Source organism: Lathyrus oleraceus, chromosome 2, assembly GCF_024323335.1.
Source record: "Lathyrus oleraceus cultivar Zhongwan6 chromosome 2, CAAS_Psat_ZW6_1.0, whole genome shotgun sequence".
NCBI classification, from domain to species: Eukaryota; Viridiplantae; Streptophyta; class Magnoliopsida; order Fabales; family Fabaceae; genus Lathyrus; species Lathyrus oleraceus.
In genome coordinates, this window is record NC_066580.1 from 2,291,884 (window position 1) to 2,312,862 (window position 20,979).

At 37.3% G+C, this 20,979-nt stretch overlaps 1 non-coding gene across 1 annotated transcript; it reads left to right on the top strand.

Annotated features, from left to right (window-relative positions):
* The first annotated feature begins 18,659 nt into the window (after positions 1–18,659).
* On the top strand, positions 18,660–18,766 carry LOC127125049 (small nucleolar RNA R71). Its single transcript, XR_007804515.1, has one exon. It is a non-coding gene; the product is annotated as a small nucleolar RNA R71 (small nucleolar RNA).
* The last annotated feature ends 2,213 nt before the right edge of the window (positions 18,767–20,979 follow it).

Sequence of the window (20,979 nt, forward strand, 5' to 3'; positions counted from 1 at the left end):
AGCGATTTCATCTTATGAATCATGCTTTATCATTTTTATTTTGAAAGTATATTATTTTGTTTTTAGGATGATTTTGTGGTAAAGTTTTTTTCCACTTGTTTTAAGTATTTATTATTATCGATAGATGGTTATATTATATTATTTTTGTTATAAATTGGATCACTTTTGATGAATGATTATAACATAAGTTCAAAAAACTTGAAAGTTTTGGGTAAAACAGATTCAGTGTGAGATTTAATGGTTTTTAATATTTCAGTCAATGCCAAATGCTCTGAGATAATTTTAATGGTTCTTTATTTTTTTATTAGCTCCAAAATATCGTTTTCATTGCATGTAAACTTGCTATCAATTTCTTGTTCAATGAATTTATACATTAATAAGTTATCGATGATGCTGGATCACTTTGAATGATATTCCTTTTCTAACTGATTTTATAACATGCTTTTGTTCTTGATGACTTGATATCCAAAAAACAGAGTATGATCGATTTTTTGAATAATAAGAAAACCAAAAAGTAAAAGAAAAGAGAGAAGAAAGAGAAAGACAATTCAAATTGGTTTAAAATCCTTGATTCTTGATTCAATTATACATTATGGAACAATGTTTATAATTGAATTTCAACCACACCACTTTCTTCTTCTATCAATATTATAAGGGATTGATATAGAAGTGATGACTAATATGTTATTTGAAAGAAAACTAAACTCTAACATTTTCAGCTATCATTTTGATATTTTGAGACTGTAAAGAATACCTGCATCCCCTATCTAATTCTAAAATTTGAAACCCAAGTCATTTGGGTCATCTATGTTAGTGAAATACACATTATCTTTGTGATCCTATTTTATATTTTTTTTCATTATTTATTTTTCTTATGAAGTAAGAATAAGAAACTATGATCATGTTTACTACAATAATAGCATTTACATATATTGTGATTAATGGTCTTATTTAAGGGAATAAAATTTTATACAAATTAGCACTCTTTTCAGATTGATAGTCTAATCCAACTTTATTATAATTCTCTCTTTGATTACATAATATAATATTCAGGTTATATCCCCATTTGATAAATTTTCAAGAATTTTATGCAAATCTTCTATTTAATTTTCTAAACCTTCATTTAATGCACTTGATAGATTTGTATATTAAAGTACTCGAACGAGTAAAAAGAGTTGAGACATAAGGCATTTTGTGTTTCTGTAACGTGATTTATTTCCTAGACTAGATTTTCTTTTTGTTCCTAACTAATCTTAGCACATAATCTCAGCTCAAAGTGGAAGAAGCCCACTAAATACCAGAATCCTAATAAGATGGAGATATTTATGAAGATATTTCATAATAATGTCGGGTCAATGATGCCATAAGACGAGATATCATTCTTATATGGGTTACCTAATACAATTTTCTATGATATAGGGTAAGCATGAACCTACTATAGAAAAAACCTGATCTAGGAAAAATATTGAAGCAAGACCATTAAATAACAACAAAAATTTTATTCTAACATATGTCTGCTTGAACGATGATGATTGGAGAAAAGGTAATTAGTCTTCAAAAACTCTACTACAACCCTATATAAGGGAGTGTAATCTTAAAATCAAAGTACACACCAATATTTATACCCCTTATATCTGACAATCACTAACTTGACCATCAGAATGTTTGTTTGTACCACCCACACCTTCATCCAATAACACAACCAGATGAGTTAGATCACTAGCTTTGTGATTGCAAATATGGAACATGTCCACCTTCAAGAAAAGCTTCCTTAGTGGAAGGAACATTAAATTGGTCTGTGGAAACGAAACACAAATCTCAAACAATTTTCTCAAACATCATAAAATTGAAATAGGGGAATAAAAACAAGTTACAACTATAAGATTCCACGATCTATGGCTAGAAAGTTTGTGAGTAAGAGGGACTCACCACTTCATCCACTGAGTTAGAAAGTTAATTGAACCTCCTCCAGCAGTCGATACATTTGATGTTCATTTATTTGAGAACGAACGTCAGACACTAGCGGAGATAAACATAGAACCGTTCCAAAAACTGGACAAGAGAACACCTAAAAAAAACCCTTTCTAAAGGGTTGGAAAAAAACGATGAAAATAACACTTTATTGAAATACTTACTCATGGTGGTTGTAGCGGGGTATTCGTCACCTTTAGATTTATTGACTAAATCAAAAATAAATCATACAATTCGAGTCGCCACCACACTTCTATTTATCCAAAGGAAAGGTTAGAAAGCGAACAAAAACCGAGAAGTTTTATCAAGTCAAAAGCTAATAAAAATGTCAGAGATCGGGGTAAGGGGGTTGGTTATGCAATGGGAAGGTTTTAAGCACCCAAAACATCCTTAGTACTCTAAGGGATCCCTTTTTACAAATGTTGTAATGTAGGTTGGTATATGTGAAAATATTTATGCAAATATGATTGGGGAGATGAGAAAAGAATATACAAGTTATTTACAATTTTGTGTTTGAATGGATAAACTCATTGCCTACGTACCATCTTAAAAAGGTAGGATCAAAACCTCGTAGTTCGGGGTAAAAATCTCAAAAGAAGTTGGTGAACTGATTGGTCAAAATGCTAGTGAGGGGTTAACCCTATTCTAAGCATGGAAGACTTATAATCCATCACTAAGGATATAGGTGAGTATTATATCAACCTCTAGGATAACTCAAACCTAATAGCTAATGTTTATGAAAAGCTTTAACACCAATGGTCATTGGAACCACAAAAAACAATTGAGTGAGTTGTATTTACAAATGAAAAGTATTCACAAAATAAGGTCAAAGTTGACTTAAGATTCAATTCAAAATAAGTGTTATGAAAAGAGTTTGAAAAAAAATCAAAGGCATAGTGCCTAGGTTTCTAATTTTGAAAGCAATGTTAATGTTTGCACAAAAGTTTGGCTTGGGTTAGAGTGGAAAGAATAAGAGAAAGGATAGGTCCTAAACATGCAAAGATGAGGGAAGAGAAATAAAACCACTTGGAGTTCCCCTCTTGAGATCATAAAGATGATCCAAGTTGCTCCATTCCTTTGGACTTAGCAAGCAATAAGCAAATAACTCAAGCAATCAAGCAAACAATCAATCAAGCTCTTAGGAATCTTCCAATTGGCTTTTGTATCTCTTATCTTGGATGCCCATGACAATGGTTCTTCTAATTGGCTCAAGTTTGGGATCCCTAGCACACAAGAACACACAAATCAAAAAGTTCCACAATGCAATAGAAAGAATGGACAAGAGTGAGTTTAGAATTAGGGGTTCTTTCAATGTCATCTTCAAGATTAAGCATTCTAAAGGCATGAGGCCTAGTTGCTCTTTGACAATTTTTAGCACTCTAAAGAGGCCTAGTTGCTCTTCAAACTCCATTAGCATAGGTAAGGTCCTAAATCTAAGTCCTTTCTCCATTTGCATTGGGTTCACACAAACAAAACAAAACAAACACAATAATATATACACAATAATGTGCTCAAGTGAGCAAAAGGCAAATTGCATTAACATAAACATAAGCTCAAGTGAGCAAAGGGCAAAGGCAAATGAATTAATGTGCAAGAAATTAAATTGCATTAAAGTAAATTGCAAGAATTAAATGCTTGAATTAAAAGTTAGTCATTAGTGGTTAGTGTTAGTGTGCCATGAGGCAATTTAGCGCTATGTTAAGCAATCGTAAGTGGACTAATATTGTAGTCACACCTATCTGAGGCCGGTCAATAAAACTATAGGCAACAAACACAAGTTAGAGATCATGACTAGTAAGCCAAGCTCCTACAACTTGCCATGCCAAAAGAAAAGAAGAATGATCTTGTATGGATTTAGGTTTTTTGCTTGACCAAGAAGCAACCTATCCTTAATGCAAAGCAATTCACTTAATCTTTGATCAAGATGAATTTGATTTGAATCAAAGAAGGTTAAGCCCCTCATATGTCAAGGCTAACCACCAATCACTAACTCATTGATCAAAAAGAAAAAAGAAGAAGAAGAAGAAGAAATGGAATGTACATAATTGAAATTTAAATGACATAACCAACACACATTGATCAAACATGAATGGAATCAACATCAATCAATGGTAAACGAAAGTGAGATGAAGCTTAGAAGTCAAGAAACAATAAAAATATTTTTGGTAATTTTGGGAATTAAAATAATACTTGAATTAAAATAAACAAATAAAGGTCAAACTTCAAATCCAATTCAAATCAACTTGGAAAAGTCCAATTGGATCATCATAAGTTCAACATGGTCAAACAAGGTTTGACAAAAAATTTCATCATTTTTTGAAAACAGAAACTAATTTTAAACAATTAAAAATGAAGAAAAATAACATAATTGAACTAAAATCTCAAATAAATCTCAAATCAATTAATAAATTGATGAGAATATTTTTCATAGATTCATCATCATTCAAAGATGTTAAGAAAATGTTTTTGGCATTTTTGAATATTGGAAAGTATTTTAAATGAATTAAAAATAACCAGAAAAGAGAAAATTCACAAAAAATTATTAAAAATCATTTTCAGAAACTAGAATTTAAAAGGGAAATATTGCAATTGGTCCCATATTTTTATGATTAAAATTGAAGAAGTTATGAATTTTTGAAATAAAATGGAATTTAAGAAAATAGAATGGAAAATCAGAAAATGGAAAAAAACATGGAGCGTCTGATCTTGTCTCATTAAATGACGTGGATCATCACATGGCCAGGAAGCGCGCGCTCACCATACACATTAGTCAAACACGTGGTAGGATGCATTAAATGAAGTCATAACATTCAAAGGCTAGGATTAAATCTGGAAACAACATCCAATGGTCCAGAACTCATCCACGTGGGGACGGTGGTGTACACCACCGTCTTCTCCGGCGAGATTCACAGCTCCGACCAAAACTTGCAGGTTTTAAAAACTACACCAAAATGCACGATCTATATATCTTTAGAAAGCTGGGGTGATGTACATCACCCCTGTGACCTTGATTTCCACTCAAGATCTCTATGGAGAGAGAAATCTGAGATGGAAATTTATGGTGTTCAATCTGAGTTTGCTCAATTCATGAAATTAAATGCACAGATCAATTGCCTCTCACATGAGGACTTCAGAGGTACCAACAAACACAAGAAATGATCAGTATCCAAGGAGTTTTGAATCAAAACAGTTTGAGGGAAAACCTTTAAAGTGCATCTTTACAAGAATTGATCCACTCCAATTCTTTGATGCAATGTGTTCTTGAGGTAACAAGGAAGCAAGGTTTAGGAATTGAAGTTCAGAGATCAACCAATGAAGTTGAAATCTGAGCTTAAAAATTTGAGAGAAAAATCAAAATTCCTTTGAGTGAAGGTTAGGGATTCAATTGTGCAGCAGTTCAGGCGCCTTGAGGTTGGATTTTGAAGTGGAATGGAGCTTCTATTTATAGCCAAGCATGATGCAAGCAATGAAAAATCCGTGTGTGCATGAGCTTGGATCCTCCATGCATGGGCCTGTACAGACGCATGTGAGGCCCAAATGCAATGGCAATTGAGTGCTAAACTTCAGCCAAATGAAATTGGACGTGCAGATTGGAATGTGTAAGCTTGTGCATGGAGTTTTGATATGTTATGCATAATTAAACCAAAAACTTCTCTTCGAAAATACCACTTTCCAAATTGAAACATAGGCATGTGGGTAATGGTTGGAAAGGTCTTGACATGAGAAACAAATGTTATGTTGAACAAAAATCCATTTGGAGTTGGGAAATTATTGAAAATAGGTCATGAAGTTCAAGGTGCAAAACATGTATATGGAAATTTTGCCAAAATGGACCAACTTCAAGCCCTTCTGTTTCAAAGATGCAAACATTAAACATCAAAGTTGTAGATATTTTCAAGAAAATAAATTTGGACTTAAATTTTGCATCATTTTGATTTTTTATGAGAAAGTTATGGGTACTTGAAGTTGGACTTTTTCACATTTCAATGACTTTGGTCCAAAGTGATCTATAATGTTTTGTATTATCACATGTATTTATTTTAGGATTATGAAATTTTGTCCAACATAACAATTGAAGTAGACATCGTAAAATTTCCAATGCACTTGATCCCACCTCAAAATCATGAAAACTGAGTGAGTTAGGTCCTTAGGAAGTTGACCCAAAATTAGGGTTTCAGTCAAAATGACCTATAATGTTTTGAAATGAATGATGACCTTCCAAGATTTAAAACAATTTTTAATGAACATTAAAGTTGTTCATATGGTCCTTAAGAACATTTTTACTCTTGGGGTCATCTTCATTTTACAAACACATCAAAATTTAGGTCTCAGTGGATTTCAAAATAGTCAGATGAATTGACTGATCAACTTCTCAAGTCCAAACTTCAAATCTTGATGAATGAATGATTAAGGACACTTACATAAGCTCAAATATGAATGAAATGATGAATGAAAGAACTTCCCTTGATTGTATTTTATCATGGGTTGAGGTTGCTTCATGAGCAAGGCACAGTCAATGCATAGTTGAATTAGGGTTTCCTTGGGAAACAATCCTCAAGCCCTTTGGTTTATCTTGATCAAATTGACAAACTGAGATACTTGGGAGGCATATATGATGATTGAGAGCTTTGTGAACCATTTTCATGCTTGCTTTCACTTTTATCTGACCATTCTTTGAGCATAGGGGCCTCCTAGGAGCCTTGGATCACATGATTGCTCAAGCTTCAAAACAAAACAAGTTAGTGACATATTTTTGTGCTTTTGGCTAGTAAACAAAATAAGAAAAGCAATAATATACAATTCAAGCATGCTTGGTGGTCTCAAACCAACTCACACAAGTCCTACCCTAGGGTTAAGGAGCCAAGATGCTACGATCCTTGAGGCAAATGCAATGTGCAATGATATGATGCCAGGAGGGATCTTAGGGTCAAAATTAGGGTCTTACAGATGCCCCTATTTAAGTTCATTATAGCCGGAGATATGAAGGTTAAAATCTTCGTCTCGACGTGGTAGAATGGGCTTAAATAATAACAAAGAGACAAATTTTGGTCCCTAAGAGACCTCATGATGCGAATGTATGTATGCAAAAATTAATGCTCTGTGGGGATATGTGTCCACAAAGGAAAAAGAAACCAGGAGAAACTGAAACTCCATAGGAGTAATACACTCATAAATGGGACAGAAACTCTGGGGACTTTACCGGGGAACAAAAGGGGAAAATGCATGAGTAGGTCACGACTTGAAACTTGCTGAGAGACACAAAGAGATTCCATAAATCAATGGAAAGACTTGAGTTGACGCAAAGATGCATGTATGAGGAATATGCCAATACAACAAACTATCCATAAAGGATACTTCGGATAAAAATCTGGACTCAGGTGGGGAATGTCCGCACAGGGACTCAACTAAGGAAGAGACAAATGAGGTATTACCGGTTACTGGGTAATAAGCTCAAAGAGACATGTGATCAAAACACCGGTATAAAGGTGAGAGAACAACACGCTCAGGGAGAAAGAATATCTAAGACCGGTATAAGGATGAGAGATATCAATCATCCAAAGACATCTGAGGAGGACTGATGCGGTCAATATCTTGATGCGGTGTTCGCAAGTATACAAATGCGTCAGAGTAATATAAAAGATTGTCGAATCCACAGAGACCAAGTGTCAATCTATCGTTATCTATTGTTATGGTGTTTATCAAAGGCAATCGAAATAGGTGTTTTTTGTAGTGTGCAATGAAAAGTAAAGTTTCGGATATAATTAATAAAGACAGGGTCGAATGTAATTCACGTAATCAATTGATAATCCAAGTACTTGCTAGTAGAGCTACTTATGGGCAATGTTTCCTACTTTGAAAAGAACTAATTTAACAGGAATTGTCGCTTTCGCGTATTCAGAACCGAGTTGTACTCCCTAATCAAACCCTCTTATTGTCACTTATAAAAAGGTGTGCATTGCGTTAGAGTAGTAAACCTATTTTTAAGAAATAAAGTATCATGACTAAGTTGAAAAGTATTATAACCTGGATTTCTTAACCAAAAGAGGTTCTCACGAACTAGACTCTAAACTTATAAACGCATCGAAAATAGTTTTAAAATCTCTTTTCTTCTTAATGTTAAAATCTCCTAATGAACTAAACAAAGCGCTTTCGCTGTTTTTGAAATAGTTAAAAACAATTAAGTTTAAAAAAAACGTTGGACGACTTTCGATCTTACCCAACGGAATTGAAGTGCGGGAAAACTTAATTTGAAAGTTAAAATAGCCCTTAAGTGTTTCTACGAACAGTTGTACGGATTACTGGTTTAATTACGATCCTTACATTCTAGCCTTATAAATTTAGCTAGACATGGTAAAGTAAAAGTGCATTAAAATAAATAAAAGTAGTGCGAGTGCGGAAAGTAAATAATTTAAAGCGAGTGCGAGGAAATAAATAAAAGTAAAGCGAGTGCGAAGAAATAAATAATTTAAAGCGAGTGCGAGAAATCAATAAAGTAAAGCGAGTGCGAGAAATAAATAAAGTAAAGCGAGTGCGAAAATAAATAAAGTAAAGCGAGTGCGGGAAATAAATAAAGTAAAGGCGAGCGCGGGAAATAAATAAAGTAAAAGCGAGTAATAAAAACCTGCTCCAATCAGAGGGCTGAGTAAATTGCAATGCGGAAAAGAAAATGGCGGCAGGATTAACTTCCTTCCAAAGTGCTCCAAACTCGATTACAGACTCTATCACAGACTTGATTACACGATTGTGGTAACCCTCTAATGCGAAGCGATTACCACTATAAAATACTGAATATATGCCTAAGTGAAACAAAGTTGCTTCTGAGTTTGCCTCTGCTCTAAGTTTGGATGGTTGTAAAAGTGAATTCGCGTCTCTATCTATAAGCAAGTAAAAAGATGGAAATGACTTGGATGCCCTTCACTTGAAAATAGGAGGGAACCGTTTTTCCTCTTGTGGCGCCCGCCACAAGGCCATGGCACCCGCCACAAGCACAATATGGGGCGCCTTAGTGGAAGTAGTGGGAAAACGTGGGAGTTGATGGAAGTTGAATTTGACACGTCATGGCTTGGTTTGTGGCGTCCGCCATTGGGTAGGCCATAAGAGTAAAATGCTGAATTTTAGGGTTTTTGGCTCTTTTTCGCTCCTTTTCTCGATCGGGGCTCCGATTAAAGTAAAAACCTGTAAACAGAGAAAAACATAACAATAACACAACAAAATGATAATAAAACAACTAGAATGCATGTGAAATCGGAGTCGAAAATACGTAAATTTCAGTGTGATCAAACTCTCCCACACTTAAACCTTTGCTTGTCCTCAAGCAAAACAATGAAAAGCTCATAAAAGAAAATTTGTGTAAACGAGTGCTTCAGGTAAAAATTCTAAGTTCAAGTCGGGATGCAGTGATAGGTACTAACTGAGTGAACTAAGGGTATCATGATGACACTAATTCGCAAATACGGACATAAACTTCATTCCTATATTAACCAACCCATTTATCCCACAATACCTAGGCCTGCCTCTTCATCTCTTTTTATATCCTTTTCATTCAGGCGCAATCACATTAAGCCCGTTATCCGTACATGCTTCATAGTAGAGTGGCCTGTTAGTGATTATGATCAGAGCTTGGGGTTTCTGGCACATAAACATGTGTAAACCCTTTTATTGGACCCAACTGTAGTTGTGGGGGATCGGATCGTAATCCGCCCTACCGAGTTCAGTGCCAGATACCTCTGAACCAACTAGCAGTGGGTATTGCTTTTCTTTTTCTTTTTCTTTTTCTTTTTCTTTTTCTTTTTCTTTTTGTAGCAATTTTTTTTTTACAATTCTTTGGTTTAAATGACTTTGTGAGGGTCACCTATACCGGAGTTGCCTTTTTGCTTTCTTTTATTTTTTTATTTTTTTCTTCTGGATCATTCACTTATTTGCATCGGTCCCCTACGTAGAGGATGTGTAGGCCGGAGCTGACTGCTGAGATAAACTACTAAGGACTTATATGGAAATGATGATTAAGGCCATGGTATATGGGGTTTCGGGAATGATTCCTATATTTACGAAGCTTATGGTGCTAAAACAGATACTGATGTTTCGCAAAGTTCTCCCAAGTCACCGTATCCTTACTCAAAACATGTCCTTACAACCTGAAAACTTTCGAAATAACACTATTTTCTTTTGCAAAAATTTTTGGTGGGGCTAAAGGTATGGGGAGGTAGGATTGTACTAAATATCTACTATATTTGGTGACTCGTCAGACTCATGCATTATACTAAAAAGCAAAATAAACAACTAAAAGGAAATAAACTATCTAAAAACAGCAAAGAAAAACGATAAAGGAAAAGCGAGAAAAACAATAAAGAAAAGACGATAGAGTCTCCTCCCATACTTAAATCGAATATTGTCCCCAATATTTCGAAATAAGATAAGGAAGAGTTACCTGGCAACCTATTACTGACCACTAGTGCCCTCGCCATCCCGAGGTGGACGACGGGATCGGGTACGACGACGGTCTCTCTGATCCATCCTCGCCTGCAGAGCATCCTGAGCGGTCCTCACGTCTCGAAGGTGACCTAAAATGGTACCCTGAGTGTTTTCTACGAGAGCAATGTGTTGCTGGTGGTAATGTTGTTGACGGGCTTGTGTATCTGTGATCACTTGCAGGGACTGTAGAACAGTGTCGTAGGACCTGTCCGTCCTCTGCTGCGACTCTTGCATAAAGTTCATATTATCCGTCATTTGTTGCTGGAGGGTAGAGAGTAGGTCGTCACGCCTTTGCTCTCTAGCCAGGTGGTCACGTCACATCTCCTCTGTAATGTAGAAGCCAGGAGTGGTACCTGCAGAAGAAGAAGATGGTGCGGTGTGTGGTGGTGAAGGGTGATGGGGGGACACATGTGGTACGGGAGATCTCTCTCTCCGATCATATTCATCATCGGTGTCATGTCCCGCCTCATCAGGAATGTTAGGAGGAAGAGGACCCAAAACAGGTGGAGCATCTAAATCGTAGGTCCAATTCCTCTCATCACGTATATCTGTACGTCTAATGGAAGGTATAATAATAGATGGGATGGCTACACCATGAACCATAAGTGTATAACCTCCTTCTCTCCTTGAGCGGCACAATTTCATGTCTCTCAAAAATTTTAAGTTAATTATGCGAGGAGGTAAGGGGTCTAGGGTAGCCATCTCATTGTTCAGGTTAAGTGCCCGAGCAATAGACGTAATCAATCCACCAAAAGAAATTGGTCCCGCCTTATTCAGAGTTAAAATCATATGAGCGAGCATGAACGGAACCGAATTAATTCGCCTATTTGTGAGGCTTCCTTGCAAATATAGAAGCTCTCTAGCATTAACCTTATTTGGATTCTCCCGGCCAAAAATAGTGCATGCCAACAGATATCTAAAAACTCCGATGGCCGAGTTATGGATAGTTGAGGCAAGAACTCCTTCAAAAGAGTTTATGGAAGTGTTTGATGAACGCTCTCAGAAGGAAAATACCTTAACAGACCATTCAGAATCCAAAGAGGCCTCACAAATAGCACCTTCCCCATGAGGGATCCCTAACAAGCTGGCTAGTTCATCGGTACTGAATTGGTATTCAACAACAAACATTCTAAATTTGACAGTACCGACTGTGCTAGCAGTGTTAGGGTTGACAATATAAATTAAGGAACTCAAAAATTCGATTGTCAACCGCTCATAGGTGGGTTCTTTGTTGGTAAAGAAATTATGCAAACCTAAGTCATCTAATAAATGGAAATGCTATGATAAATACCTAAAGTGTAGAGACAATTTTTGTCAACATACCTTGTCGGGAGGATTTCCCGATTTTGCAACTGTTCAATAATTTTTCTTTGTCTCTCCCCCGGTTTCCCTCCTTGAAGAATGAATCCGTTAAAATCCATTTGAATGCTCTTGAAGAAGATGAAGTGGTTGGTGAAAAGGTTGGATTTTTACAAAATTCGACGGATGAAATTGAAAATGGAAAGTGGAATAATGATTTGTGTGGTGTGATGGTTAGGAAAGTATGAGCTTTTTCTGGGTTCAAGGATGTTTTTCCAAGGTGAAAATATGGGTTTGGGAGGTTGTAAGTTGCAAAAATGGTGAAAAAAAGGGGTTTGCCCCGACCATTTACAGACGCTGTGGCGGGCGCCACAAGGCAAAATCTGGCGGGGCCAGATTTTGGTCCTCTGGTTTGGGCTTCGCTTGTCTTTTGGCTTTGAGGGGTATGGATAGCATTTGTCTTGTGATTCTCCTAGTTTCTTTGACTTGCATAATTTTATAAAAGTAAAAAAAAACGAAAATAAAAAGTGAAACTGAAACAAAAACAAAAACAGAAATTAAATATAAATAAATAAATAACTGAAAAATTAAAATGCAAATAAAATAAACATAAAACATATATAGATAAAAATAGAAATACTAATGTATAGTAGTAGTTTATATAATATTCAAATGCGATAATAATGAGTAATGCAAATACGAGAAATATATAAAAGAGAAATAAAATGAAATGAAATGGTGAGATCAGGTAGTAGGGGTGTCGTCTGCCTGAGTGGATCCACGGAGCACAACTATCTCCTGCCTGAGCTCTGCGATCTCCTGATATAGACAATCGGCTTCAGTAGCATGGGTGAGATCAGACACTCCCATCTGTAAAGTTAAGTTCGCCACTTCCTGTCTAAGCTCTGAAATCTCTGTACGGCACTCAGCAATCTGGGTGCGTATGTCGGGTGTCTGCAATGAATGATTATTAGAGAAAATAGTGATTCTAGGAGATGGTGGTGTAGGCGTGTATTCAGCAACGGGTGGCGATCTCGGTGCCTCGACGGTCTCTCCCTGGCCCTCATGCACACTGGATCATGCACACTGGTCATCATAGGGTCTGGCAGTGTGAAATAATGGATAGCCTCACTGTCGACTAGCAATCGGAACTGACATGGGTGGAAAGAGGCTCTCCTCATCAATCCTATGGTCAAACAGAAATCGATGTCCATGGTAGTGTATCCACAGTAGGTCCGAAGATGCAACAGCTTGCGAGACAGACCTAAAGCGACAACAATCTGTGTGATGATTCCTCCAACATGGATGACTCCTTCGGTGGATCTGAAGATACCGCTGAGATTATTTAATAAAAATTTCCCACATGCTACTGGGCGAGACTGGGATGCACAAAATAATAGAAAGATCTCCTCTTCACTCAGTAATGCCTCTGCATCCGGTCTTTCTAGGAAGGAATGTGCTAATATCATCTGAAAATATCTGAAGGTTGGGTTATGTATGACATAAGATAGCTGCGTAGATGGATCCTGGCTTCCGCCACCTGATATATCACTCCAAAACTTCTCCACTTCCTTACCCAGGAAATATACCATAGGTGTCTCCGGGATAGCATCAGGAGTGGTCTGGAAACCCAATAAGTCGCCGAACTCTTTCTGGCTGAAAGAGTACTCAACTCCAAAAAGCCTGAAAGCAGCATACCCATCTGGTCCAGAATATGGGTCATAGTCGAATGAACTCAGGAACTCCAAAGTCAGGTTCCTATATGTGTAACTCAAGTCATCAGCAAATTCGTCCCAGTGGAACCGGTGGCTAAGGAATCGGATACTAGGCTCGATACCCAGTGCCTCCATACAATGTTGATCAGGGTAACGTGTGGGTGCCATAGGGCGCTGATACAGGGCAATGTAGCGCTCCCTCTGAGCATTATCTCTATAGGCAACATGCATGTCATCGAAACCCTGCATCCTGTAAAACTTAAGAAAGTGATCCTGAAAATGCAAACCATTCAAACTTTTAGTCTCTATGCAAAATATGATAAAATAAAATAAAATAAAATAAATGTGAAAAAGTAAAATGAAAGAAAAACCATGGTTTGCCTCCCACGCAGCGCTTGTTTAACGTCATTAGCTTGACGATTATAATTTATACACCTGTAGTAGTAGGAATTGGTGGATCAATCATGATGTGACTCGAGTAGTATGCTGGAATGTCTCCTCCTTCGTAGAGCTTCAGTCTTTGTCCATTTACAATGAATGGACTACAGGTATCGTTCTTGATTTCTACGGCTTCGGATCTCAGAGTCTTGGATACTTCGAAAGGACCAGTCCATCTTGAACGTAGCTTTCCAGGGAAGAGTCGTAACCTAGTGTTGAAAAGGAGAACAAAATCGCATATATTGAAGTTTTTCTTTACTATTCTTTTGTCGTGATAGGCTTTTGTCCTCTCTTTATATATTTTTGCATTCTCGTAGGCAGATTGCCTAAGTTCTTCTAGTTTATGAATGTCTAGGATACGCTTTTCTCTAGCGGCTAGGTAGTCTAAATTCAAAGTTTTAATGGCCCAATAGGCCTTATGCTCTAATTCGAATGGTAAGTGACATGATTTTCCATAGACTAGTTGGTAAGGAGTAGGCCCATAATGCTTCTTGGAGCTTCTGAGACCAGTCTCTCCTAGAAATAAAAACAGTTTTCTCTAGGATTTGTTTTATCTCCCTATTAGACACTTCTACTTGGCCACTAGTCTGTGGGTGGTACGGTGTTGCTACTCTATGCCTAACTCCATATTTTCTTAAAAGTTTGTCAAATATTCTCGATATAAAGTGTGATCCTCCATCGCTTATGACTAAACGTGGTGTTCCAAATCTAGGGAATATATAGTTTTTAAACAGTTTGATTACTACCCTAGTGTCGTTTGGGGGTGCAGTTATAGCTTCAATCCACTTAGACACATAGTCTACAGCTACTAAGATGTACCTATTTCCTAAGGATGGTGGAAAATGTCCCATGAAATCTATACCCCATACGTCAAAGAGTTCTACTTCCTGAATGTTTCTTAGAGGCATTTCATCACGTCTTGAAATGTTTCCAGTTCGTTGGCATCTATCACATTTGACAATGCAAGCATAGACATCACGCCACATGGTAGGCCAGAATAGGCCAGCTTGAAGAATCTTGGCGTATGTCTTAGAGGTGCTCGCATGTCCACCATAGGATGCAGAATGACAATGCTTGATAATATTATTTACCTCTTCTTCTGGAACGCAACGGCGAAAAATGCCATCTTTACCCCTTTTGAAAAGGAGCGGTTCGTCCCAATAGAAGTTTCTCACATCGTGGAAGAATTTCTTCTTGCGGTGGTAGTCAAGATCAGGGGGTACTATATCGGCAGCTAGGTAATTAACGAAATCTGCATACCAGGGTACGTTACTTATTGCTAAGGAATTTTGGGGTTGCTCATAAGGATCTAGGTTATTATCTTCAATGGTTTCTACTCTAGCTATCAGTCTATCATAGGCAAAATCATCATTTATGGGTATTAGTTCTGGTTTTAGATGTTCTAGCCTAGAAAGGTGATCAACTACTACATTTTCAGTGCCTTTTTTGTCTCTTATGTCTAAATCAAACTCTTGTAGTAATAAAATCCATCGGAGTAACCTGGGCTTGGCATCTTTTTTATTCAATAGGTAACGAATGGCAGCATGATCAGTGTAAACAATAATTTTTGCTCCTACTAGATAAGATCTAAATTTGTCTATAGCGAAAACTACAGCGAGTAATTCTTTTTCAGTTGTTGCGTAGTTAAGTTGGGCAACATCTAGGGTTCTACTGGCATAATAAATGGCATGTAATTTTTTATCTTTCCTTTGTCCTAGAACGACTCCAACTGCATAATCACTAGCATCGCACATTATCTCAAAAGGTTCTGACCAATCGGGCGGTTTCATAATGGGTGCAGATACTAATGCTTGCTTTAAAAGATTAAATGTGTTATTACATTTTTCATCAAAAATGAATTCAGCATCTTTCATTAAAAGTCTGGTTAACGGTTTGGTTATTTTGGAGAAGTCCTTAATAAAACGTCGGTAGAATCCAGCTTGGCCAAGAAGGCTTCGGACTTCTCTGATGGTTTTTGGTGGTTTTAGGTTTTCTATAACTTCTATTTTAGCTTTATCTACCTCTATACCTTTTTTGGAGACTATATGTCCTAAAACTATTCCTTCGGTTACCATGAAATGACATTTTTCCCAATTTAGCACGAGGTTCACCTCCACGCATCTCTCCAGGATTTTCTCAAGGTTAGCAAGGCAATCGCAGAAATCAAATCCGCAAACCGAGAAATCATTCATAAACACTTCCATGATCCCATCTAGGTAATCTGCGAAGATTGACATCATGCAGCGTTGGAAAGTAGCTGGGGCATTACAGAGGCCGAACGACATTCGTCTGTAGGCAAAAGTTCCATAAGGGCATGTAAAGGTAGTTTTTTCTTGATCTTCGGGGTGAATAGGTATTTGGAAGAATCCAGAGTATCCATCCAGATAGCAGAAGTAAGAGTGTCTGGCTAGACGCTCCAACATCTAGTCTATAAATGGTAAAGGGAAATGATCCTTCCTAGTTGCTTTATTTAATTTTCTATAATCTATACACATCCGCCATCCTCCTTCTAAATGTTTTGCTACATGTTCGCCTTTATCGTTTTGCACGACTGTGATGCCTCCCTTTTTAGGTACTACATGCACAGGGCTCACCCACTTACTATCCGAGATCTGATAGATTATACCTGCCTCAAGTAACTTAAGAACTTCCTTTTTAACAACATCACTCATTATAGGGTTTATTCTTCTCTGATGTTCCCTAGAGGGTTTTGAATCTTCTTCGAGCGAAATCCGATGCATGCATACGGATGGGCTTATACCTTTCAGGTCAGAGATATTATATCCTAGGGCTGAGGGATATCTTCGTAAAACGTCTAAAAGTTGGTTCGTTTCCTCTTGGCTCAAGGTAGCACTAATTATAACTGGACGGTTCATCTTTTCATCGAGGAACTCGTATCTCAGGTTCTTAGGTAGTTCCTTAAGTTCTAAGGTTGGTTTCTGAGGGCATGGCATAGGATCTGGGGTAAGGGATAAACATTCGTAAAGGTTATCATCGATGTAAGGTTCTTTAAAGTCATCATCTTCCTTTATGGGGGTTGATGGTAACTTAATTGTTTTTATAATTTCTTTTTGTTCTAGTTCTCTAACACATTCATCAATGATATCTAAGGCATAACACGAGTCTCCCATCACAGGTGCCATAAGAAATTTCGAAAGTATAAATTCTATTTTCTCGTCACCTACCTCAAACGTCAACTTTCCTTTCTTGACATCTATTATGGCTCCTGCAGTCGATAAGAATGGACTACCTAGAAGGATTGGTATATCATTGTCCTCTTTGATGTCCATGACAATGAAATCAGTAGGGATAAATAACTGACCTATCCTAACAGGAACATCTTCTAAAATGCCTATTGGATATTTAACAGATCTATCGGCTAACTGAAGTGACATCTTAGTGGGCTGTAATTCTCCTAAGTTTAACCTCTCACAAACCGCTAAAGGCATTAGGCTTACACTAGCTCCTAAGTCTAGAAAAGCTTTTTCGATGACATGATTACCTAAAAGGCAAGGAATGGAGAAATTTCCAGGATCTTTATCTTTCTTTGCTAATTTGTCCTCGGAAATAGCATTACATTCCAAAGGCTTCGGATCATCAAGTCTACGTTTGTTGGTAAGGATGTCTTTGAGAAACTTTGCATAAGAAGGTATTTGGGTGATGGCTTCTGTGAAAGGGATTTCTACATGAAGTTTTTCTATAACTTTAATAAATTTTTGATACTGTTTGTTGATCTGGGTTTGTTTGAGTCTTTGCGGATATGGTATAGGTGGTTTATATGGCGGGGGTGGTACGTAAGTTTTATCTTTAGGTTCTTCTCCTTTTTCTCGACCTTCCTGGTTTTCAGATTCCTCTGGTTCCTTTACTTTGTCCGTGGGTTTGGTACATTCCTTAGAAGTTTCGGGTTCACTCAATCTTGGGTTTGGTGGCTCATCATAAGCGTTCCCACTTCGTAGGGTAATGGCATTGGCTTGTCCTCTCGGATTTTGTTGAGGTTGTCCAGGGAATTGTCCTCCAGGTGTAGTCTGAGGGGCTTGGTTTATAGCTACCTGAGAGATCTGGGTTTCAAGCATCTTGGTATGAGTAACTATTTGGTCAACCTTGGTTCCTAACTGAGTAATCAATTCGTTAACATGAATGTTTTGATTCATGAACTCCTTGTTTTGTTGGGTTTAAGCGGTGATAAAATTTTCCATAATTTTCTCAAGGCTCAGTTTTGATGGTACAGGTTGCATAGGTTGATTTGATCTAGGGGCTTGATAACTAGGTCTCGGAGGTGCATTATTTTGAATAGGGTTATTGTTTTTATAGGAGAAGTTCGGATGATTCCTCCATCCAGGATTATAGGTTTTCGAGTATGGGTTCCCTTAGGTGTAGTTCACTTGCTCGGAGTGGGTTTCGTTTAATAGACTGCATTCTGCAGATTGGTGTCCTTGGGTTCCACATATCTCACAATCTGACGAAATTGCGGCTACAGTATTCGGGTTTATGCACATATGCTCGACTTTAAGGGCTAATGCGTCCATCTTAGCTTGCATCATGTCTATAAAGCTTAGTTCATGCACTCCTCCCTGGGCTTCCTTCTTCTCAACTGTCGCTCGTTCGACTCCCCATGATTGATGGTTTTGAGCCATATCTTCGATGAGGGCACTAGCTTCAGGATAAGGTTTGTTCATCAGAGCACCGCCTGCGGCAGCGTCGATGGTCATCTTTGTGTTATAGTGAAGTCCATTATAGAAGGTTTGAATGATTAACCAATTTTCTAAACCATGATGTGGGCATGCTCGTAACAACTCTTTATATCTCTCCCAAGCTTCGAACAACGATTCTCCTTGGTTTTGGGTAAATCTAGTTATATGGTTTCGAAGAACGGCGGTCTTACTCGGGAGAAAATATCTAGCAAGAAAAACTCTTCTAAGGTTATCCCAAGTCGTAATGGAATTGGGTGGAAGGGAATCTAACCATGATAGGGCTTTATCTCTGAGGGAAAAAGGAAATAATCTTAAACGTATTGCCTCAGGAGAAGCTCCATTGGTTTTAAAAGTGTCTGCTAATTGAAGAAATATTTTTAAATGTTGGTTAGGGTTCTCAGTAGCGAGACCCGCGAATTGTCTCTGTTGCACAAGAGTTAACATGGATGGTTTAAGTTCAAAATTATTAGCTGGGATGGTTGGGTTTACTATACTAGAACTAGGTTCTTCGTTAGATGGTTGAGCGAAGTCTTTAAGACGTCTTTGGTTTTGATCTTCGGCCATAGCTCTCTTAATTCTATGAAAGAATAAACGTGTGTGAGCGTAACGTTCAGGTTCTGCCGGAGGGTATACTAAGCTTAAACTTCCGGTGTTGCGAGTTCTTCGCATTGACCGGCGGGAAATAGCCTAAGTCTAAACGATATAACAACAGGAAAATGAAATTTGACGAAATTGGTCCCCGGCAACGGCGCCAAAAACTTGATGCGGTCAATATCTTGATGAGGTGTTCGCAAGTATACGAACGCGTCAGAGTAATATAAAAGATTGTCGAATCCACAGAGACCAAGTGTCAATCTATCGTTATCTATTGTTATGGTGTTTATCAAAGGCAATCGAAATAGGTGTTTTTTGTAGTGTGCAATGAAAAGTGAAGTTTCGGATATAATTAATAAAGACAGGGTCGAATGTAATTCACGTAATCAATTGATAATCTAAGTACTTGCTAGTAGAGCTACTTATGGGCAATGTTTCCTACTTTGAAAAAAACTAATTTAACAGGAACTGTCGCTTTCGCGTATTCAGAACTGAGTTATACTCCCTAATCAAACCCTCTTATTGTCACTTATAAAAAGGCGTGCATTGCATTAGAGTAGTAAACCTATTTTTAAGAAATAAAGTATCTTGACTAGGTTGAAAAGTATTATAACCTGGATTTCTTAACCAAAAGAGGTTCTCACGAACCAGACTCTAAACTTATAAACGCGTCCGAAAATAGTTTTAAAATCTCTTTTCTTCTTAATGTTAAAATCTCCTAATGAACTAAACAAAGCGCTTTTGCTGTTTTTGAAATAGTTAAAAACAATTAAGTTTAAAAAAAACGTTGGACGGCTTTCGATCTTACCCAACGGAATTGAAATGCGGGAAAACTTAAATTGAAAGTTAAAATAGCCCTTAAGTGTTTCTACGAACAGTTGTACGGATTACTGGTTTAATTACGATCCTTACATTCTAGCCTTATAAATTTAGCTAGACATGGTAAAGTAAAAGTGCATTAAAATAAATAAAAGTAGTGCGAGTGCGAGGAAATAAATAAAAGTAAAGCGAGTGTGAGGAAATAAATAATTTAAAGCGAGTGCGAGAAATAAATAAAGTAAAGCGAGTGCGAGAAATAAATAAAGTAAAGCGAGTGCGAGAAATAAATAAAGTAAAGCGAGTGCGGGAAATAAATAAAGTAAAGGCGAGTAATAAAAACCTGCTCCAATCGGAGGGCTGAGTAAATTGCAATGCGGAAAAGAAAATGGCGGCAGGATTAACTTCCTTCCAAAGTGCTCCAAACTCGATTACAGACTCTATCACAGACTTGATTACACGATTGTGGTAACACTCCAATGCGAAGCGATTACCACTATAAAATACTGAATATATGCCTAAGTGAAACAAAGTTGCTTCTGAGTTTGCTTCTGCTCTAAGTTTGGATGGTTGTAAAAGTGAATTCGCGTCTCTATTTATAAGCAAGTAAAAAGATGGAAATGACTTGAATGCCCTTCACTTGAAAATAGGAGGGAACCGTTTTTCCTCTTGTGGCGCCCGCCACAAGCACAATATGGGGCGCCTTAGTGGAAGTAGTGGGAAAACGTGAGAGTTGATGGAAGTTGAATTTGACACGTCATGGCTTGGTCTGTGGAGCCCGCCATTGGGTAGGCCATAAGAGTTAAATGTTGAATTTTAGGGTTTTTGGCTCTTTTTCGCCCCTTTTCTCGATCGGGACTCTGATTAAAGTAAAAACCTGTAAACAAAGAAAAATATAACAATAACACAACAAAATGATAATAAAACAACTAGAATGCATGTGAAATCGGAGTCGAAAATACGTAAATTTCAGTGTGATCAAG